We start from the raw sequence: 14,605 nt of genomic DNA on the forward strand, positions 1-14,605 counted from the left end.
TTTATTTTATTTTATTTTATTTATATATTTAATTTTGTATTTGAGTATAGTTGACATGGAATATTCCATGAGTTTCAGGGGTACAACAGAGTGATTCCCAATCTCTATATTGTCATGCTCTGCGCACCACAAGTGTAGATGCCGTCTGTCACCATGGAACGCTATGACACCACCACTGACCGTGTTCTCTATGCTGTACCTTTCATTCCCGTAACTTATTCACCCACAACTGGAAGCCCGCATCTCCCACTCCCCTTCACCCATTCTGCTGTTTTTCCTTTTTTGAAATGTGTGGTTTAGACAAATTGCTAAACCTCTCTGAGCCTCAATTTCCTTAGAGTTATTGTGAGCATTGTGTGAATATAATAATACTATAATTTTTTTGAGGACTTAACTATTTTCTGGTCCTGATCCAAGCTCTAGAAGCTTATTAGCCTATTTATCCTCACAACAAGTGAGGAGGGGAGACCAAGGCAGAGAAGGATCAAATACCTTGCTGGTCCATTGCAGAGCGTGGCTTTGAAGTCATCAGGTCTGGTTCTAGAGCCTATGCTTGTAAGTGGTTCACTTGCTGCTGCCCCTATTGGCAACATGGAGATGACTCACTCATTTTAATCACTGGAGAGGATATTCAAGCGGTAAAATGCATAGGCTCTGCAGCCAGATGCTGTGGTTCAACTTTCTGGTCTATCACTCATTAGCTGTGTGACCTGAGTTGTGAACAAATCGTTTACATTCTCCATCCCTATCTTGATTTCCTCATCTGTAAAATGGAGAGGGTTTTTATGAAGATTGAATGAATTACACAAAAACCTTAGAATTGTATCTCGTTCATGGGAAGTCCTCTGTGGATACCGCCACTGCTGTCTTCCAGGGGTCATCACTCCCTCAGGGGGACCTGAATTATGTTCCTCCCTATATTCACCCTCCTAGCACCCTCTCCCTTCTTATGTAGCACTTAGGACTCACACCACTGCTACTGTATTTCTAAGAGATAGAAATCCGTGACATAAAACTTTCCTATCACTTAGAATTTTCATTTAATGCATATTGAAAGAGCTTTTTAAAAATCTTATTTAGACCTAGATTTTTTTCAAAGATTTATTTTTTTTTTTTAAGACAGAGAGAGACAGAGAGAAAGAGAGTATGTGGGGCGGGGCAGAGGGAGAGAGAGAGGAAGAATCTCAAGCCGACTCCCTGCTGAATGCAGAGCCTGACACAGACCTTGATCCCATGACCCTGAGATCATGACCTGAGCCGAAATCAAGAGTTGGATACTTAACTAACTGAGCCACCCAGGCGCCCCTAGACATAGATATTTTTAAAAGATTTTATTTTTTTAAGTAATCTCTCCATTCAGTATGGGGCTCGAACCCACAACCCTGAGATCACGAGTCACCTGCTCCACCAACTGAGCCAGCCAGATGCCCCTAGACAGAGATTTATCACATATCGAGTTGCTCTGTTTCCTTGCCTTTTTAGTTCACAATAACTTTTCATTTCAGTGCTAAATCAGCATGGAATCTTTTTGAAGACATTGTAACTGGTGGTTAAACTCAGCACCTGTACCGCTAACAATGCACAAAACTCAAGAAAAAGGGAGAAGAGATGGAGAACCATGCAGGTTTGTGCACGCGCAATCAATGACAGCTACATCACAACCATCCCCTGGCAGTCAGCAATTTGAGATACCACCAATTTCAACACACGACCTTCTTTCAGGAGTGTAAAAATATGGAAAAAAGTGTTATAAATCTGATGATGAAATACAATATTAAAACTTAAATGCCCCCCCCCCCCCACCCAGTTGCATGATTCCTTATTTGGTTTTCCAAAAGCCCACCATGGTTTAGACCAAACCTGTAAGTATGACTTAGTAATGACGTTGTGTTGGTTAAAGCAATGCTAGCTGCTGTAGAAGAGAAATCCTAAAACTGCATCAGTTAACACTATAAACACTATGCATTTTATAGGTCAAGAAACGAGGCTCAAAGATGTGAAATGATGTGCCCAAGACCACGTTGCTCTGCAGTCATGGAGCTGGAGTGGAGCCTCATCTACTGAAGCTCTTCCCATTACATCTGCTTGTCTCTTTGAATTATACAAGAAAGGCAAAGGGAGAGAGAGAGAGAGAGGGACACTATAGTCCTTTTCACATGGGGCCGATTCACTTAGAAGGTATCTTTGCTATTTCCAAGTCTGGGGATTTCACCCATAGTCCGTTACCTCTTACCAGTGGATCAGAGGGGATCAGGCTGCAGTGTTTGCTACCTGCCAACAGCCTGGGTTTCTTTTGGATGGGTCTGGCTACGACGTACTCTTCTGGGTACATGACATTTGGGAGCAGTCATTTTGACAATGAAAGAAGATACATCTATAGATAAAAGTTGTAGAGGGGGCGCCTGGGTAGCGCAGTCATTAAGCGTCTGCCTTCGGCTCAGGGCGTGATCCCGGTGTTCCGGGATCGAGTCCCACATCGGGCTCCTCGGCTGGGAGCCTGCTTCTTCCTCTCCCTCTCCCCTGCTGTGTTCCCTCTCTCGCTGGCTGTCTCTCTGTCACATAAATAAATAAAATCTTAAAAAAAAAGTTGTAGAAGAGATGTAGATGTAGACATTAAAAAGAGACTTCAAAGTAAAAACATTCAAACACAATGTGTAGAATCTGATTGAATCCTAGTTTGGAAAACCAGCATTAAAAAATACTTGGAGGTGGCGCCTGATTGGCTTAGTTGGTGGAGCGTGTGACTCTTTATCTCAGAGTTGTGGGTTTGAACCCCACGTTGGGTGTAGAGATTACTTAAAAATAAAATCTTAAAAAAAAATATTTGGGAACAATTGTATATATTTGAGTGTGGCTAGAATACTTGGTTATAATGAGGAATGAGCTTTCATCTTCTTGTGTATGATAATGCTATTGAGGCTATGTAGAAAAATGTCTTATGTTTTATTTTTTATTTATTTATTTTTTAAAAGATTTTATTTATTTATTCGACAGAGATAGAGACAGCCAGCGAGAGAGAGAACACAAGCAGGGGGAGTGGGAGAGGAAGAAGCAGGCTCATAGCGGAGGAGCCTGATGTGGGGCTCCATCCCATAACGCCGGGATCACGCCCTGAGCCGAAGGCAGACGCTTTAACCGCTGTGCCACCCAGGCGTCCCATGTCTTATGTTTTAGAGATACGTACTGAAGTATTTAGGGATGAGATATCATGAAATGTGTACTTTGAAACATCAACAACAAAAAGAGCAATGGAAAAATAGATGAAGCAAACTTGGCAAAATGTTAAGAACTGTTAAATGTTGGTAATAGGTATGAGAATGTTCATTTTATTATTTTTTCTCCATGACATTTACTGTTTGAAGTAAGACAGTGGGGATATTTGGATGAGGCTTAAGAATGAATGTGCTTATCACTAGTATTTGTCTTTTTTCTTTTCTTATTGAAGTATAGTTGACAGTGTTCTGTCTCTGGCGTACAACATAGTGATTTGACAATTCTATGCATTACTCAATGCTCACCATGGTAAGTGTAGTCACAGTCTTTCACTATACTCGTATTTGTCTTGTTATATTTACTATTGATTGATCAGTCAATTTTCTTTATTCCCTTTCCTCCTCAACTGTAGCTCTATGAAAACGGGAATCTTGCTAGTTTTGATTATTCCTAGCACCTGTATTCCTGGCGTCTAGCACAGTCTCTAGTACACAGTTGGGTTTTTAATTTTTTTTTCTGCCAAGCTCAACTCTCACTGACGAGAATTGGCCTTTCTCCATCATTGCCAGCCTTTGCTTTGGTTCTCCCTGATTCTGGCTTCATCTCTGGCTCTGCAAGTTCCCCCATCCACCGCCCTCCCCTACCTCATCTTGGTCTATTCCTGGTCGATCCCTGGGGTCTGTCCCACAGGCAGGAAGCAGAAGGCTGCTGGGGGCCCCCATGCCCATCAGTCTGAGCACCGGCATGCAGCATCTCCCACCCTCTCTCATGATCTGCTGCCATCACACTATGGACTCCTGGAGGCCAGGGACCTGCCCCTGCACGTCTTGGTAGTTGCTGGAGCATGTGGCGTGGCCCATAACTGGTGCTCTGAAACCATTTTTTTAAAAAAGATTTTATTTGTTTATTTGACAGAGAGAGAGATGGCCAGCGAGAGAGGGAACACAAGCAGGGGGAGTGGGAGAGGAAGAAGCAGGCTCATAGCGGAGGAGCCTGATGTGGGGCTCGATCCCAGAACGCCGGGATCACGCCCTGAGCCGAAGGCAGACGCTTAACGACTGAGCCACCCAGGCGCCCCCTGAAACCATTTGTTGATTGACCACTTGCATTCCCCTTCTTGGCCTTACTTCACTCCTGTTAGATGACAAATATTTTCATGTATTAGTTTCTTTTCTCCATATTATTTTTAATTATACAAGTAACACATGGGCATTGTAGAACAATTAGAAAGTGGAAATACACTAAAAGAAAAAGAATCAGAATGATCTGAAATCTCGTCTCCCATTGTTATCATTTGGGTACATTATTAACTTAGCTCTGTGCATATATTAATATGTTTTTCTGTCTATAAAATGAGATTGCTTTTTTCCGGCTTCCTTCCTCCAATAACATATGGAGAATATTCTTCCAAAGCAGTAGGGACGTATCTATGCCATCTTTAATATCATAAAGTGTTCTCTTACAAGGCTATACTATAATTTATTTAACTAGTTCCCTATTGGTGCGCATTTTGGTTCTTGGTAATTTGCTGCTGCATTGAGCATCCTTGCATCTTTTTCTCTGTGAGCACTGGCACTCACCCTGCTGTTCATTTCAGCAGGTTCCCCTTCCTCCCTCCCTCCCTTCCCTCCCTTCCTTCCTTCCTTCCTCCCTCCCTCCCTCCCTCCCTCCCTCCCTCCCTCCCTTCCTTCCTCCCTTCCTCCCTCCCTCCCTCCCTCCCTCCCTCCCTTCCTTCCTTCTCTTCTGTGTGCCAGGCTCTTTCCTATTCAGTGGAGAGACAGCAACAGTGGATTTTCTGGGGTAAAGATGGCTTTATTATTGATGTTACTGTTATTACTAAAGACTTACTACACGTTGCCACACTGCCCCCCGAGAGACTAGATTGGCTTCCATTCCCACCTGCGATGTGTGAGTGTCCTGTGCCCCATCCCACCATTGTCTTTAAGAGCCACCTCTGCAGGGAGCTGTCTAGCAGTGTGTCTGGCATCTGTTCCCTGCTCTCTTCCTCCTTTGGGTTCTTTCCTTGGCCACATCCATCTCAGGATCAGCTCTGGCCTTTGGTGCTGCCCTTCTCAGGTTAAATGACTCTAGCTTTCTGCCTGCCCCTGAGCATGCTTTTAATTTTGAGGTTCCTTGCAGATCTTCCCTCTACTTGCCATGACCCCATGCAGTGCTCCCCACAGTCAGCCACCACTCTTTGGCCCCCAAATGGAGGGCTCAGACAACCAGAGTGAAAAGAAGCAGGCAGAAGTCTGGGGCTCCGTGGCTGAAGGCAGCTTTTATTCTTCCTTTGCTTCTTAGATTTTATTACTACCCTCGGGAACAAATCAGGGGGCTCTTCCTTGATCTGTGTGCAGGAGACCTAGCCATAGCTGGAATTGAATCTTAGCCCTTGGCCTAAATCCTTCCAGGGCAGCAGGGATGACCCTTGGCTCTCAAGGATTAGTGCAGAGTGAGCAGCCATGTGTTTGGATATGGCCTTGGAAAAGGGGGATCTGTGGTCCTATGGAAAGGGCATTCTGTTCTGAGAGTCCAGGCCCAGGTTCTGAGCCCTGGTTCTGCATGTTCATGTGACCATACTAATCAGCCTTTGGGGTGTCTGCCCAGCTCACTGCCACCCCTGTCTGTGCATCTGCCGTCTGGTGGGGGTGTGGGCTTTGGTGGTCATTTTTATATGATATGACCCTTTAGCCACATTGTTTGGACCAGGGATGGGCATGGGATCCAAACTGGGCCAATCAGATTTCTTCTGGAAATTGGGATTTGAAATGGTGTAGGGCTCGTTGTAATAACCTGAAACAGAGGAGGGAAGAACCAGAAATAAGTGCACAGAGATGCAGAGAATGGATGCAGGATGGATGGCCCGCAGCGCGGGGAGCAAGAGGCAGATGTGGAGAGACGACTGGCCTGGATCTTGCTGGGTTTCCAGTCCCTGGTGCCCCGGCTGTCTTCCTGACTTGGAGTCTATGAGACACCCCAGTGTTCTCATAAGAAAGCCCCCCTTTTGGCTTCAGCTATCCCTGTAACCTGCACACAAGCAAACACAAATCTTACCTAACATGGTGAATGGAGCTAAACGTCGGACTTCCTGAGCCCACATCTCAGCGTTGTTGAGAGGGCCGCATGAATAAATGTGTGTAGGTCCGGTGTCCATCCTGATTCATCAGAACCTGTGCCTGACGGGGTAAAACATTTTGAGTATCATCATTGCCTGTAGGTGAAAGAACTTTGTAAACTTTAAAACGGTATAAACGTGTGTGTGTGTGTGTGTGTGTGTGTGTGCGCGCGCGCACATGTGTGAATACCTATATGTACCCTATGTCCCATCCTAGTCCCTATTCTGACTTTTCCTATAAACTTCTCCATGGCTTAAACAAGTCATTGTCCTTCTCTTGGCTTTCACTTATTTATCATTTATTTATCAGTGAAGTCGGGTGGAATGCATGACCTCTAAACTCCCTTCAAGTTCTGGGAGTAGAAGGTTAATTCCTGCACATGGTCCAGGCATGCAGAGAACACACCTGCCCTGGGGCTGGTGCTGAAGGCCTGGAGGCTAGGAGCCAGGGATGCTCCCAGGTAACAAATGCCAGGCTGGGTTAGGGAGTCAGGCAGGATCCCTTCTCTGCTTTGCCCTGTTTAGGTTTACGCTTCTGCTGTGCAGATGTCTTGCTCTAGGCATAATGAGTCTCCAGGTTGTCACTGTGTCAGAAGGGACGAGAGTCAGGAAAATCTAGCTTTGCCAGAAAAGCCAAGACCTTGAGGACACCTGCTGTGGCCTTACCAATGCTGGGATCACAGCTGGTCTATAAACTCCTCCTCTCTGCTGGATTTCTCTGCTTAGGACAATAGCCAAGTCGGAACCTGGCCCAGGATCAGCCCAGCCCAGCTTACTTTTCCAGAGCCAAGGCTCAAGGCATTTTCCTTCAGGTTCTTTATGTTTTTGGTGACTGCAAACTTCAAGTCTTGGCTAAATCAAGTGTATTGACATTTCTTAACAGCCCGGAAATTAATGGAGGTCATTTGGAAAGGGTGGAGGCCCAGACTGAAGGAGGTCTTATTTTCTCTCCTGCAGAGTGGGAGCAGTGTCAAGAAAGACTGCAAGACAGAAGCTTTCTGCTAAAGCACTGCTGATATCTATTTTTTGAAGGTAATCTCTATACCCTATGTGGGGCTCGAACTCACAACCCCGAGATCAAGAGTCACATTCTCTACTGACTGAGTCAGCCAGGCGCCTCCTGCACTGCTGATATCTAGAACAGCTGTGTTACTATTAGCAAGTCACTTAACCTCTCTGAGCTTCCATTTCTTCATCTGTAGAATGAACGGGTTAGACTGGATGGCCCTCAAGGTTCTTAGTGTTTGTTACATTTTACAATTCTCTGAATCTCAGGATGAAACCCTGATAGCATAAACAGCATATTTCAACAGAGTGGATGCAAGCCTCTGAAAAAATGTCTGATGAAAATGTCAAAGATGGAGACAAATGACAGATGAAGGAGAATCGGGGGGAGATGAGGAATTTGTCTATATGTCCTTGTCCTGAAATCGTCCATTTACTATGTACCTAAGGGGAATTTAGGGATATCTATATTATGCTGCTCTCAACATGAGGTTGAAGGTTAAAGGGTCAGGGGGAGATGTTCAGGGTGGGGATTGAGGAGGGCCCTCCGGGCCAGGAATGCCCGCCGGGGAAGCCGTCATGTAGTGGTTTAATTCAAGCTTCAGCTTCAGGCAGACCTGTGTCTCCTAGTTCTCTCTCCTGTGTGTCTTTGAGCCGGTTATCTTAAACTGTACCTGCTTTCGTTTCCTTAACCGCAAATGGGGATCATGAGAGTGCCCCTGGTATAAGGCGTCGGTAAGGATTGAATGAGGTAAAGTGTATCAAGTAGCTTGCACAGGGCCTGATACGTAGTGAGCAGCCAATAATGGCAGTGGATACTATTACTTCAGTTTTTACCCTCTATCTTGGCTTATAGTTTCCAAGTAAGTGAAAGAAGACTCAAGGTATTCTGCTGATAGGTGGTAGTCTAGGCCTTTGAAAATTTATTTTGCTTCATAAGAAAAAGAAAATCCCACCAACTCAGACCAAACTCAAGAGTATTCTCTCAAAGCATGGTTGGAGGAAGCTAACTGCATTCGGATCACCCATGTGCTTCCTGGTGCAGGGTCCTGAACTTTTATTCTAATTAGAAATAGAACTCTGATTCTGAGTCTCTGAGGGGGGCCCAGAAATAAGCATGCTAGCTAAATCCACAGATAAAGGCTGAGAGTCAGGCTTTTAAGGAGCATACTGCCCTGCCACCCAATAGAGTAGGCCAGTGCTTCTCAAACTTTAGTGTATATAGGAATCTGCCGGGAATCTTGTTAAAATGCAGAGTCTGTTTCAGTAAGTGTATTAGTCAGGATTCTTTAGAGAAACAGAACTAATAGGAAATATATATATTCGTAACACATAGTATGTATATATATATGTAATATATAGTATATATATTAGTAATATATAGTGTGTAAATTAGTAATATAATATATACAATACAATATACAACATATAATAATACAATATAATACATACAATATATGTATATGCAATATACAATATTTACAATATATAATATATACAATATACAAATATATACAATTGTATACATACAATATACAAGTAATATATAGTATATATATTAGTGATATATAATATATACAATATTATATACAATATATAATACATACAATACAATAATATATATAATATACAATATAATATATACAATATACAATATAATATATACAATATGTACAATATACAATATATACACACATATATCGAATAAAGATAAAGTTTTGGCTCATGCAATTATGGAGGCTGAGAGGCCCCACGATCTGCCACCTGCCAGCTGGAAACCCAGGAAAGCTGGTAGTGTAGTTCAAAGGCCTGAGAGCCAGAGAGCCAGAGAGCTGATGGTATAGATTTCAGTTTGAGTCTGAAGGCCGGAGAGCCGGGAGCTCCGAAGTCAGGAGAAGACTGATGTTCCAGTTCTAACAGTCAGGTAGAGAGAGAATTCAACCATCCTCCGCCTTTTTGTTCTATTCAGGCCCTTAACAGATTGCATGAGGTCCGCTCACATTGGGGAGGGCAATCACCTTTACTCAGCCCCCCATTCAAATGTGAATGTGAAACTTTTCTGGAAACATCCTCACAGACATACCTGGAAATAATGTTTAACCAGATATCTGGGCATCCTGTGGCCCATTCAAGTTGACACATAAAATTAACCATTAACAGAAAATTCCTGGGGTGGGGCCAGAAATTTTGCATTTCTAACAAGCTCCCAGGGGACATCTGTTCTGCAGGTCAGTAGACCACAGTTTTAATAGCAAGATTTCAGAGGCTCTGTAATGGTGCTGGTCATGAGTGCTCTTCATCAGACATTTCTCACTGTGCTTTCTGGGCACGTGGTAGGCTTCTACTTCTTGGCCCCCACTGTGGTTGGGTGGGGCCAGATGCCTAGTTCTGGCTAATGAGAGTGAAAGATGAGAGTCACTTCTAGGACAGAGTATTTAGTTGCCCCTTCAAGACTCTCCAAAGCTCTTTTTCCCTTTGCCACAGCAATGGGCAATGTTTTAGAATGGTGTCTGCTCCAGCAGAGGACCCCTTGGGTGAGGATGGCATGGAGCCGAGCCCTCAGCCGACCTGTGAGGACATGTAGTGAGAACAAGACCTACGTGCTTGTTGTTTTCAGTCATTGACATTTAGGGGGGTGTTTGTTACTGCAGCATAACCTCGCCTATCCTGACTGATAACACTAATCTCATTCCCATTTTACAAAAGAAGGAACTAAGTCCAAGAGGAATGACTTGTCTGTGCTCTGACACCTGGCTAATGAAGTCTTAGTCTCTGACCTGACTCCCACTCTCCCTCTCTTTCCATCAACTGCTAATGCCTCTCCCACTTGGGTCTCCCAGACTATGTGCCCGACGCTCGTCACATGTCATTTCCTTTCATCTTCACAGCAACGATTTAAGGTCAGTGAATTATCATCCCATTCTTTGTGTGAGGAAACGGAGGCCAGAGGCATAGCAAGTAGATAGGATTTGAACCTACGACCATCTGAGCCAAAGCACAGATTTTTCCCATTATACCACCCTGCCTCAGATCTGCCAAAAAGGTATTTTAATAATGGTAAACACTTGATTCCAGGCAGTGTTATCAATGCTTTAACTATGTCCCTATTTACAGCAGTCCTGTGAGGTAGATATTATCTTCAAGAACATCCTCGTTTATAGATAAGGACACTGAGGCACAGAGAACTTAATTTGTCCACAGTCACACAGCTAGTAAATGGCGGGATCGGGATTTGAATCCAGGCAGCTGACTCCAGATTCCACACTCACACCCACTACACTTTATTCCTGTGAACAAAGCTCACGCATATATTTCTCTCATATGATATATATGTACACATGTATTTATCATTTATATACATAATATACCTATATTGTCATACATGATTTTTATTTGCTTAGATTGCAGAGTATTTTCTTCCCTACTAGCAAGATTCTGCTGCACAACTGTTCCAAGTTGAGTTCTTTTTTCAAAACAAGATTTATTTATTTATATGAGAGAGAGAGAGAGTGCGCAAGTCGGGGGAGAGGCAGAGGGAGAGAGAGAGAATCCTCAAGCAGCCTCCGTGCTAAGCGTGGAGCCCAGTGCGGAGCTTGATCCCAGGACCCTGAGATGACCTGAGCTGAAATCAAGGGCCAGCTGTTTATCTGACTGAGCCACCCAGGCACCCCCCCCCCCATGTTGATTTCTTATCCTAACTGCAGGGACCCGGGTATTCTGCACATCCAGCACGATGTGATTAATAATTTTTTTCAACCTGGGGGGGAAAAAAAGGACATTCTTTTCAATGCTGAAAAAAAATTAATTTATTTTTAACAAGCTTGGAAGGACCCAGCTGCCAAGAAGCCCCGGGACTCTGGGCCTCCAGCTCACTCTTCTCTTCTTGCCTTTACACCTCTCAACCCTTTCTTTGTTTGAGGAGATGTTTCTGCTTCAGGCTTGACTGCCTCCTGCCCCCTGCCTGCCACTTCTGGTATTCATGCAGAAGTCATTCTCAAGTCCTGGACAAAAGCTCCTTGTCCTCTAGGCTCCAGGTCTCCTTGGCACACACACTCCCTGTGTTTCCAGGTACCTAAGACTCTGGATCCTGGGTCTGTCCTGTCAGAACATAAAGGTGCTGGGCTCAGTGGGACCTTGACTCAGGACCTAACAAGACAGGAGAGCAAAAGCCAGTGGGCTGATCCCTAGGGGTACCTAAATTTGGAGTAAGGATGGGGGACTTTAGAGAAATGGCTCTGTTTCTGTGCTCCCAGACCCTGAGGTGCTGCAATAGGCTTTCTTTCCGGCCCTGAGAATCTGTCACAGGCAACTGTTTCTTTGTAAGTCAAACTTTGTTTCCTATCTCAACACACACACACACACACACACACACACACACACACACAGGAGAAAAGAATTAGGAAAATGCTTAATGTTGTAAGTGCTTGAAGTCAGAAACAAGAAAGGCATTGCCAAGGCACTTCCTGGCTTGGTGCATGCGCAGGTGATTAACGCACTGTTTAGGGAGGAACTGAGGTCTGGTGGACAAACATGGAGTTCTAACCACAGCCCAGTTATTAGTCCACAGGAAACATCCTGTTACTATTATAAAGATGAAGTGCTACTTTTTTTTTTTTTTTTTTGAAGAACTTTCTAAAAGTCTTCCTTTCCATTCTGATTCAGTTCAAGTCTGTGAGACAGGAAGGTCTCAGGGCAGCCATGCCTGCAACATTAGCTAATCAGACTCCCAAGAAACATTCCATTCTGCTTAGGAGGGCTTTGGAGAATGGTTTGCTCCTGGTGGCTTTTAAAATAAACTGAGGGTTGCCAGGCTGAATGGACTCCCTGAGGGGCCAGTGACCTGGTTCCAGGCTGGTGCCCAGCAGGCTTGCTTCCCGGTGGGATGGTGGATGTATCATTAAACATCGTTGCTCTGCCTCTTCCTCATTCTTTGTGGATGAAAAAGGAAGTCTCGTAGCCTCTGTCCCTTCCCATTTAAAATTGGGGAAACCGAGGCCCAGGAGAGTAATAACAAAAGTTAATAGTAACAACCAACACACACAGAGCACTTTATATTAGCTTATCTGTAAGTGCCAAGGGGAGGGGCGTTGTGGCATAGTGGCAAGAAAGATTTGGTTTCAGATCCTGGTTTTGCCGCTTTGAAGCTGTATGACCTTGTGTAAGTAACTAACCCTCTCTGAGACTCCATTTCCTGGTTTGTAAAACATTGATAATGATACCTGTTCTTCAGGGTTGTTGTAAGGAGCAGAAATAATGGATGTAAAGTACATAGAGTAGTGCCTGGAACCTAGGCGGTACCTGATCAGTGGTCTTTGTTTTTATTAGGGACACGATGCAGGCCGGCCATAGGATAAATAGTGTTTTCCAACCCTGCTTGACAGCAAGAATTGCCCAAGGACCTGGTGGAAAACAGATTCCCAGGCCTCATCCCCTGCCGTCTCTGGAGAGGCACGCGAATCTAGAGTGTAACAAGTCACCAGGCGATTCCTATCAGGCCGTTTTTGGAACACATCCCGGAACCCTCTACTCCAGTCTCTTGGTTTGGCTCTTTTGTTCTCGATGCACCTGGCCCCATATTCTGTAAAGCTTTAGCTTTTGCTTGAAGGTGGACATGATTAAAAGGTCATCTCTCATTATAAATTCTCAAAGAGAACGTGCCTTGAACTTTGCACAGATTTATGCCTGAAAAGCTGTTTGCCAACGTAATTTGGGGTGTGTGTGTGAGGGAGGGAGGGAGAGAACAGGCATATATCTAATACCTTAGTTTGCTGTTCAAAGGAATGCATTCAGTTCAACTAATGAGTGTTATTTGAGTGACTGTTATATGCTGGGGAGACAAAGATAAACAAGATGCAGGCCCCGTCTTCAAGGGGCTTACGTAGAGCCCACTGAGGAAGATGGTCATGTAAACAGGCACTTACAACACTGTAGTTACATAAGGTTAGCACAGGGAGCTGGGAGGGCACGGAAGGGGAAGTGCGCCCAAGTCAGGGTTGGGGCCTCTGGGAAGTTCTAGGGGAAGTGACATCTGAAGGCGGGACCGATACACTGGAATTTAGTCTCAAATCCTTTTGCAAAGTGAATGATCCTTCCTTAATTTATCCATGTGGAAAAATGAACTTTCACATCATTGGTAACCCTGGATACATTTATACAACCACGCAGCTGCACAAATACTGAGTTCCTGCTATGGGCAAGGCACAGAGTGAAGTGTCGTAGGGCAACTAGGGTGACAAAGGCCCAATCCCTGGGCTCAGGGAGTTCACACCACACCTCCGCAGGATTGATTTCATTTCTCATCTAGGTCATTCATCCCGTGTGATCTGTTTATGACTGAACAGGTAGTTTATTACCCAGCTTCTAACTCCCTTTGCTGAAAAGACTGTTTATTCCCTTTCATCACCATGTAGTAGGGAAATCCAGTCCCCACCAACACTTAAACTCGGGCATACATTTTACCCAAGAGAAAAATCAAAGTGCACGCTGGAGTTCATGGCGCGGTTTGCAGATCCAAGCCATGATGCTGGGGAGGCCTGGATGGGTCTTTGTGGTCTGTTGGGTCTGCATCTCTGGCAGCCCGCAGACCTGGCAGCTCCTGTGCTAAGTCAGGCTTTCTTTCCCTCTGGGCCTCACGGACCCTGATGCCTTTCAAATCACCTGTCTCTGCCCCAAGAAGGGAAAGAGGCAAGGAGGAATGGAATTCCTTGTGAATTATGATAATTACATCATGTCTAAAAAAAGATGGCAAGGTGTTTAAGCCAGCAGGTGAAGTCCCCACACCATCCGTGCTTGTCTGTGGGTATGGTCTGGTAGGAGCTGCTTAGACCTTTTGAGTGAAGGTGTGTTCCCATCTTGCAGAGGGGGAACCTGAGGTACAAGAGGTACAAGAGGGGGAACCAGAGGCAGTGTTGGACACCTGGCGGTTTGAGCCCTGCTAAGCTCATTTTTCAAAATCTCCCCTGAATACCACCCTCTCCCTGCCCTCCAACCTCCCCATTCCCTGCCTCTCAAAAGAACAAGCCTAAAGCATCTGCCTCCTGTTTTTTGCCAAGTTGCTCCCACTTCCTGAGACCCTGCCCCCCTCTATCTGCCTGGTGAAATTCAACCCATCCTTCAAAGCCCAGCTCAGGTGTCACTTCTCCTCCTGGTTGGAATTCATCTCTCCCTCCCGGGCACTCCTTGGCTTGGCCCTTTCTCTCATTACTTCTCCTAGGGAACCTGGCTTAGCCTCCCAGATCCTCAGTGTTCTCCTTTGTGCACAGGCATAGTAGT

The 14,605-nt window shown here is 44.8% G+C and overlaps 1 long non-coding RNA gene across 5 annotated transcripts in view; it reads left to right on the forward strand.

The window, feature by feature from the left end:
* The window catches only part of LOC113264946 (uncharacterized), an 87,202-nt gene extending 74,229 nt beyond the window's left edge, over nucleotides 1-12,973 (forward strand). For 4 of the 5 annotated variants that reach the window (XR_008961057.1, XR_007188976.2, XR_008961058.1 and 1 more), the window contains 5 exons: nucleotides 1,506-1,624; nucleotides 1,974-2,178; nucleotides 3,446-3,522; nucleotides 7,286-7,360; nucleotides 12,659-12,973. This is a non-coding gene — a long non-coding RNA (uncharacterized LOC113264946). The remainder of the gene's footprint in view (nucleotides 1-1,505; nucleotides 1,625-1,973; nucleotides 2,179-3,445; nucleotides 3,523-7,285; nucleotides 7,361-12,658) is intronic. The other variant, XR_008961055.1, reaches the window with a different exon arrangement.
* Nucleotides 12,974-14,605: the final 1,632 nt, after the last annotated feature.

This window comes from Ursus arctos, unplaced genomic scaffold (assembly GCF_023065955.2).
Source record: "Ursus arctos isolate Adak ecotype North America unplaced genomic scaffold, UrsArc2.0 scaffold_23, whole genome shotgun sequence".
NCBI classification, from domain to species: Eukaryota; Metazoa; Chordata; class Mammalia; order Carnivora; family Ursidae; genus Ursus; species Ursus arctos.